We start from the raw sequence: 8874 nt of genomic DNA, 5'->3' as shown, positions 1-8874 counted from the left end.
AGGTAAATAGATTTGCTAACAGTACACCATCCTTGCTTTTCTAGAATAAATCCCATTGGATCCTGGTGCATTACTTTTTCAAAATAGGTCAGATAAATTAAGTGAAATTTAAGTGTATGTGTGTTAGAGAGAGAAAGTGACAAGAAGAGAATTTCCTAGTTAGGTTTTGGTGTCAGGAATAAGATAAAAAAGTTGGGAGGTTTCCCTTCTTTAGGTCTTAGAACTGTTAAAATAATGCAGGAATTGTCTATTTGTTGAGATATATATATATATTATATATATTAATTAACCAAATATTACATTTATTTTTATTTTAATTATAAATTAGGAGAGAATAAAAGATAAGGTTAAATCATTGATCATTCAGACACTTTTCTGAAGTTCATGAAGAGGCAAAAGCTTCCCCCTGTTTTAACCCTCTGCTTTTCTATTCTCCCCACCCCAAGAAGTAAACACTGCTAAAAGATAGGATAAATACTTCCAAATTTTTATCTACCCATATGCAGTAGACTTCTCTCCAAAGATGCCTCCTTCAATAAACCACACATCGAGTATTCACACTGTGTGTAATTCCCATTGCTTGACTCAGAGCTAGCTCTATGTCTTGCTTTTGACCTACAAAATATAATAAAAGTGAAGCTGTATGATTTTTGAGGTCAGGTTAGAAGACTTAAGAGCTTCCACCTGGATTTCTTAAGATGTTTGCTTTTGTGAAACTCCATCACAGAACTCAGCCCCATGGTATGGAAAAGCTCAAGCCACATAGAGTGGCCATATGTAGGTGCTATATTTAATACTCCCAACTGAGTCAGCATCAACTTCCAGACATGTAATTGAGCCATACTAGATTTCCAAGACCAAGTAATTACTTCAAATGTCTCCAACTCTAGGCACATGTGAGAAGGTCAAGGGAGTGCCACCCTACTAAACACAGTTGATGCATAAAAAAAGTGAAATAAACAGTTTTAAGCCACTAAATATAAGTTGTTTTGTTACATAGGAGCAGTTAACCATATTAGCACATAAACTGTGTATGGAAATCTATTTACATGCGGGTACACACTTTCTCTGCATGTATGTAGGATACAAAAATTGGTTGTGCTATATACCCAATTCTGTAACTTACTTTTTACATTGATGATATGTCATAAGTATAGTTCCAATACCGTCTATCTATATATTTTACTTTTTAATAGAGCCATATTAATATTAATAATCAAATAGAAATAGCATTCACATATATTTTAAGTATTTACTATGATCCAGTCAGTTTTAAACCTTTTACATATACACACCACTTTATTACAAATAACAGCACTGTGAAGTGTTAACTACCATCATCCTCATTTTGTAGATGAAGAAACTGAGGGGCCAAAAGATTAAGTAACTAGCTTGAGATCACAAAGCCACCAAACTAACAGTCAGGAGGTAAACCAGCAGTCTGGCTCCACAGTCTCTGCTCCTAATTGCTATATTCCCCCACTTGGGCCACAGTGTCTTTAGTTGTTTAACTGTTCCACTATAAAAGATATTTAGGATGTTTCCAGTGTTTTACTACTATGATGCTGCAACATTCTTATAGATACAGGCTTTTGCATCATTGCTATTTTTGTGGGAATAGACTCCCAGAAGTGAAGTTTCGGGATTGTAGGGTATATACATTTTAAATATTGACAGGTACTGTTAAACTGTCTTCCAATAAACGATTACGAATTCATTTGCCCACTAAATGTGTATGAGAGAACCTACCTCACCAACATTGTATTATAAGTTGACTTAATATTTGTCAATTAAAATATATCCATTGTTTAAATTTTTTCAAGTATTAGTGACTGAGCATATTTTACATAATTATTAGCTACTTATGTTTTCTGTGAATTGCCTGTTTATAAGATGTTCACATTTTTCTACTGAGTTGTTGATAATCTCATTTTTTTATTTGTAGAAACTCTTTATATAATACTGTATTGGTTTTCTGGGGCAATGGTAACAAATTACCATAAAATTAAGGGCTTAATAATTTTTTTTCTCTCACAGTTCTGTAGGGCAGAAGTCTGAAACCATGGTATCAACAGGGCTATGCTCCCTCTGAAGGCTCTATGGGAGAATCCTTCCTTGCCTCTCCCACCTTCTGATGGCACTAGGCTGACTATGGTTTGTGGCAACATAATTCTCTTCCTTTGACTTCACATGTTTTTTTTTTTCCCCCATGTCCCTGTGTATTCTTTTCAGTATCATATATCAATGCTCACCATTGGACTTGGGGGCTCACCCTCATTCAAGATGATCACATCTCTAGATCCTCACCTTGGTTATACCTCTGCAAAGACTCGTTTTCCATGTAAGGTTACTTTCTGAGGTTCTACTATTCTACCCACTACAAATAGTGATTCTTTAAAATATGTGTCTCCATATAGTCTTTAACATTTGTAAAAAAGTCATTCACTTCATAGTTTTTTTTTTTAATTCGATTTAGCTGTGAGTGAGAAAACAAATCCCACATCGCTGACACTTTCAAACTGATACCCCACCTACTCAGCTTTAGGAGGCTGGGAAGGCATATGGTTCACTTGAATCTCGCTGAGGTCATAAATGAAAGACTATTTATTTTGAAGAAGGAAATATACTTACCTTTATTGGTCCAAGATGCTCTCACATCGACATGGCAGTTATGTCCTCACATTTTTTCAGAAATACTGGAGCTGATTGCCATTCCGTGTATCAACACTGAGCTCTGATACCTTGTAAATGCTGTACGTATGTCTACTGGTGGCTAAGACAGACTACAATTGCATTCTATATTTTGCATTTATCATAAAGATCTTTAGTTTCTCCTACCCCAAGCCTCTTGGAATCAGTGGCACAAAAAGGGCACTCTAAAGCACAGCTAATTTTTCTGCTTTAAATTCCCACATTTAATCTCACTCAGGCTGGTAGTAGTAGGTGAAATTAAAAAAAAAAAAAGCCAAAAAGTCAATTTATCACACTAGACTCCCATTTCTAGCACCAATATTTTCTGAAGAGCTTAAAACATTTATAATTGGTTTTTGTTTGCTTGTAATTCCCCTCCTCTGCCTTAATCACCAAAAATTGAAAACAACTTTTCTGTTGTATATTGTATCAAATTCACTAGATGCACTAATGTTGAAGTCTGAAATCAAGAGTCATAGAGAAGGAATTTTGATATAATTAAATATGAAGCATCTCATCTCAAGAAAATGGCTGTACTCTAACATACAGAAATTTAATAGCACAGGATATTTTGAATTGCAAAAAGCAATCATTGAAAGCATATGCAAAATTAGATTTTGTCAACATACAGTAACTTTTTTCTATTCAAGAGATTTTTTTCCATTTATTTCTTGGTTTATGTGAAATAACTTACATTCAAGAAAGCTTATTCCAAACCACAGTCGACAACTTAATGACCTTGGCTATGTAACAGCCACCATCTACCAAATGAAAGTGCAGCATTCAGAAAAGTGGTAAAAGGAAGTTATAAGAAAAAAGGCAAACCACATAAAGAAATATAAAACTGCTCACCTATTTTGGGAAGGAGGATAGATTTAAAAAATACACACCAAAAAAAATGAAATCAAAACTATTAACCAATATCACATTTCCTCCCCAAAGCAAACTGACTTAATATCTAGGAATCTGCAATAATACCTACAGGATTGAATTTCCACGGCTCACTTACTTTACCATATTTTGGAATCACACATTAGATCCCCTGACAAGTGTCTAATTTAGTTCAAGGTAAGTCCAATTATAGCAGGCCTTTTACCCTACATAACTCTTTAAATGTTAGAGTTCAATCACCAATGACAACTCTTTCAAAAATAAGTACTTTTACACTATTATACAATGCTGATCACAAGTGATACAAAAGAATTTCAAATCCAAAGCCTGAAACATATCTATGACCTGTATTTATCCTTGACTCCTAGACTGAGTCCAAAACAGAACTCTTGTGTGAAAGATCAAGAACTATTCTCAAAGTTAGCATTCCTAGATGTTAGTAAAATAAACAAATTTTTCCTTAATATTCCAAATTTGTCTCAAAATAGGTTAAAGAAATCTGGATTCCAAAATCACATAGCTCTGATTACCAGCATATATTGCCCTTACTTCTAACTCCATTTCAAGCTGAACTTATGAGGTGTAACATCTCAAACCACACATGCCAAATACCACTCCAGTGTCTGTTCACTTGAAGTTAGACATGATAAGGACAAATGCACATGGTGACTACCCAAGAAAAAGTCATAGCACATGGGGTTTTTTTAGCTTTTTTTGTTTAGTTTTATTTATGGTATCTCCTTGCCTATATAAATAAATACACAAAAGAAAAAGAAAATATACAGTCCACTGTATGCAGGGGAGGCAGGAACTCTAAAAATAGGCCAAGGCAGAAAGAAATATTTCAAAACATTTATTTTGTCCAAATACCTGTTAGTGATTGGCATTGTCCCAAGGGAATATCACTTTGCATGTGCATAATTTTCAAAGTGTAATTACCTACATTGTATAATGGACCCTTCCAAGAGATACTGTGATAGCTAGGAGACACCAGGTCATATTCCACTGTTCCCATTACACTTTAGTCACATCCATTTTTGTTATGTCTACAGAGACTTAATTAAGGATTGTTCTTAAATAATCTAATAGAAGCTGTAGCTCTCTAGCTTTCCCATTCATGCCACAAGACATATGTGAGCCAGGCCTCAAATATAATTCCCCTGGACTGTTAAGACCAGAGCTGGTAAAATAATCTTAAAACGTTTTTCCCCTTTCAGGTTTGTTACTGTAGAGCTCAATATGAAACACAAGGGGAAGATATTGATTAGGCTCCTGGGAGAATTACACTGATTGTACACACTCTAGGTATACAAATGAGAGAATTCATTTTACCACATCCCAAACTCCAAAGGCAATTTCATCATTATTATTCTCCAAACAATTTATGTTTCTCTGTCAAGGCAGTCCCAGGGAACATTTGGGCTGTTACAACTGATCCTCATAACACAGCCTGACTATGAAACTCCTAAGAAATCATCAGAAATAAAGACTGCATTCAAATGCTGAGAAGCACTGACACTTTACTGAGGAAGGGCATTGGCAAACACAATATCCTTTTTCTTGTCTCTGGAACATGGGTTTCAGTTCAGATGCCACTTTTTCCCCTGGGGGTCCTTTCCAGACTTTCTCATCCCTCTCTATGTGATAGAGGCCTCTCCACTGACCTCTCAGGCCAGCCTGGGTTTTTCTCTGTAGTAGCAATTATTTTTATTCATGGAAATAGTTCTAAAGACACCAGAAATTCTGCATAAATGTGGCTGTATCTGTCTTATTCATCATGGTACCAGTATTTATGAAAGGAATGGACAAATAAATGACTGAACGACTGTGTCTGATGTCCAATACATTTAAGAAAGTAGCTTCATTTTTTTTCTATCTGGGAGACTTGTTGAAACCAATATTATGTGCTAGACATGAAGCATTATATAGGGGTGACTGAAGAATGGAACTGGCATTTACTGAGTAGGATATATGTGCCAAGAACAGTGTAAGTCCCTTTAGGTGAAATTTAATTTATCCAAACCCTTATATCACCACTACTAAGTAAATATTATTATTTTACAGATGGAAAATAAAAGATACAAGAAGTTTTGTGTATTTTTATCTAGTTCTTCAATTCACTTATTATTTTTCTACCTGTACAATGAGAATGGAAATAACTGGGTTCCATTACCTTCAAAAAATGAGAAGAGGCACATTAGGAAAAGAATACATCAATATAATAATGGTGCCAAGTATCCTATTAAGCATCTTAGCTATATCACTTCCATGCAGTCCTCAAAGTGGCCATATGAAAATATTAGCCTTATTTTACAGATGAGGAAAGTAGGGCTCAGAGAATTTAAGTACCTTGCCTAGGATCATGAAGCTACTAAGTGGTAAATCTAAAATTCAAACCCAGATCAGTCTGACTCTAAAGCATGGATTCAAGTTTACATTAAAACATATAGCCTCTTAAAGTAATCATTAATATTCCTGCTATCTAGATACAATACATCTTTTTAAAATTGCTTTACTGAGATTTACTTCATGGATCATACAATTCACCCAGTTAAAGTGTATAAATCAACGGTGTTTAGTATATTCACAGGCGTATGCAACCATCACCACAACTGATTGCAGAACATTTCTGTTACCCCCAAAAGAAACCCCGTATCTATTAGCAATTCCAAACATCTTTTAATCTTATTCTGTGACAAATCACTGGGCCATAACTGACTCTGAAAACAAATGACTTTGTAATACTTATAGTATAGATTAAGAAGAATACCTGGATTAATATTTTCTATATTCTACCACTTTACTGTCACCTGCCCTGGGTATGCTTCATAGGTCTCTCATTACTCTTCCAGAGAAAGAATAATTGTAGAACAATAAGTCCATATTCTAACACATACTTAAACAACTCCTAGTATGGCACGTACTGCTGGACCAACAATTCTGATGTAGCCTAATATCTTAGAGCAAGAGTAAGAAATACTTTTATCCCTTTTCAAACCATGGTTCATGTTTTCTCAGTACACAAGGGATATAACCTGCTCTCTTACTTTACTGACAGGCAATAGACTATCAGAGAAGAAAGTTTTGATGATGAAACTTCAGGGCAGGGACAGTACAGGGGGATAGATTGAAGAACCCACCCAAAACATTGTGCAAAAAAGGAGAAGACCTTGAGCAACTGAGGAGCAAGTCATGGGCATATGAAAAAGTGAAAAGAAGTAAAGCAGTGAGAGAGTACCAAAAGGAAGCTTTGGTGACTTAACAATTGTCCTAGAGCTAGCACTAGACAGAACTACCAATTAGGAAAATGAACTTCCCTTCACTCTACTGATAAATGTGCTCCACAAACTACAGTTTAAGAAACACTGATCTAGAGGGTCTCATCTAGGGAAAGTCATGTTATTTTCTCCCTCTCACCTCCACTTAATTGGGGTAAACAAGATTGATATTGTGTTGTAATTAAGAAAGTACTACTTATTGCTTATCACACACTTGTAAACTACAAAAGGACACAAAGAGTAGAACAGGATCTGTCAGGGAACTGCTTATTCATCAAATGGAGTCTGTTTTCTCAACATTATTACTGCCAGCCCTGCTTAGTTTATAAGCACAGTCCTTGGGACAATGTTGATAAATTTGCTTCAATATTTCCACTGTAACATTATATGCTTCCCCAACCTCTCAAAGTATAGAGAATCTTCATAAAGAAAAATGGACCTCCAGTTATAAAATTCTGGCAACAGCCCATTAAAAGAAAAGAGAGTAACAAGTTTTTCATTAACTAAAATCAATAACATATGCCACTGCAATTTGCCATCATCGCAAAAACATATTGCATTCTAATCAGAGAGAGTATAAAAGGCTGTAAGTCCTACAAAGTCACAGAGGTAACCAAAATTAGAGCAGTAAACTAGTCAGTGTTATGAAATCAATAGAATCCTTAAGCTCCAAATCCTATGTAGAAGTCCTTAAAGTAAAAGTATGATATACAAGGAGAATGTGTAACACAAATCAATAATGGCCACTCTTAACCTGACAAGAGAAGTTGTGAAATGGATTCTGTTTGCTGTTTGATAGCCATCAAAGTTAATGAATCATGTTTATTTCATAGAAAACAATTACAAAAGTTTGTGCTTTTCTACACAGACGTCTCCCTATAACAGACCATCTTGAGACATGAAAAGAGCTCTCACTGGAATCTGCTTTTATTATAAAACCCCTTTCCAGTCTTCTTCTCTCTCTGAAAAATAAGTGCTGAAAGTCATCCTGAAAAAAAAAAAACTCAATTTGCATAGGGGCTTTTGAAAATTATGCAAAAGCAGGAGTCCCTATTGTGGCTCAGCGGTAACAACCTGACTAGTATACATGAGGACACAGGTTCAATCTCTGGCCTCACTCAGTGGGTTAAGTATCAGGTGCTGCCATAAGCTGTGGTGTAGGTCACAGACCTGGCTGAGATCCTGAGTTGCTGTGGCTGTGGCTGTGGCTGGCAGCTGTAGCTCCAATTCAACCCCTAGCCCAGGAACTTCCATATGCCATACATATGGCCCTAAAAAATAATTTTAAAAGGAAAGAAAATTATGTAAAAGTAATCTTGGATACATGTAAGAAAATTGCTACTGCTTATTTTCCATTGTCCCATTCCCCTGCAGTGCTTTCTTAAAGTAAAATATCTGGTTTCAGGAGTCTCACCTCTTAGTGACATCTGCTGTTACCACATCTCACAAATGATTAGCATCATTTATTACACTGGTTACAATATTTTGAGGAATCACCATGTATGAGACACCAGGCTAGTTGCTTTAGATTTGTTATTTCATTAGTTCAGCAATATTCCTATATTGTAGACATCATTCACTTTTCAGATGAGGAAACTAAGATTTAAAGAGGCTAACTAAATTCCCCAAGGTTATACTGTTATAGAGTTATTTTATTTATACATTTTTTTTTCAAAACTACAAAGCCAAGGACAGCTCCCAGCACTCACCTCTTAGATACTAGGGTACAGAATGAATGAGTCTTACATAGTGGAATCTATTGATTCCAAGTAAAGCCATACATACAACTGCATGTGTATAGCTATGTATAGAACAGATAAACAGTCAAAAAGAAATTAGGGACTCAATTCAAAATGTGAGTACAATTTAGTCACCTTTTGGTTAAATAATATTTTCATTCTCTGATATTCCTTAAATCCAATACTTTTCAAAAACATGCAAGTCTGGCTACAGTCAAAACTGGTCCAATTGGTTTTCTTTATTGTTTGCTTTGCTTTTTAAAAGGCTTTAAAAT

At 35.3% G+C, this 8874-nt stretch overlaps 1 long non-coding RNA gene across 1 annotated transcript in view; it reads right to left on the bottom strand.

Moving 5' to 3' along the window:
• LOC106507020 overlaps positions 424-8874 on the bottom strand; it is a 32719-nt gene continuing 24268 nt past the window's right edge. Inside the window, exon 3 of the long non-coding RNA XR_001302679.2 lies at positions 424-7848. This is a non-coding gene — a long non-coding RNA (uncharacterized LOC106507020). The remainder of the gene's footprint in view (positions 7849-8874) is intronic.

The sequence above is a fragment of the Sus scrofa genome, chromosome X, assembly GCF_000003025.6.
Source record: "Sus scrofa isolate TJ Tabasco breed Duroc chromosome X, Sscrofa11.1, whole genome shotgun sequence".
Lineage (NCBI taxonomy): Eukaryota > Metazoa > Chordata > Mammalia > Artiodactyla > Suidae > Sus > Sus scrofa.
This window is presented reverse-complemented; position numbering and strand designations above follow the sequence as displayed.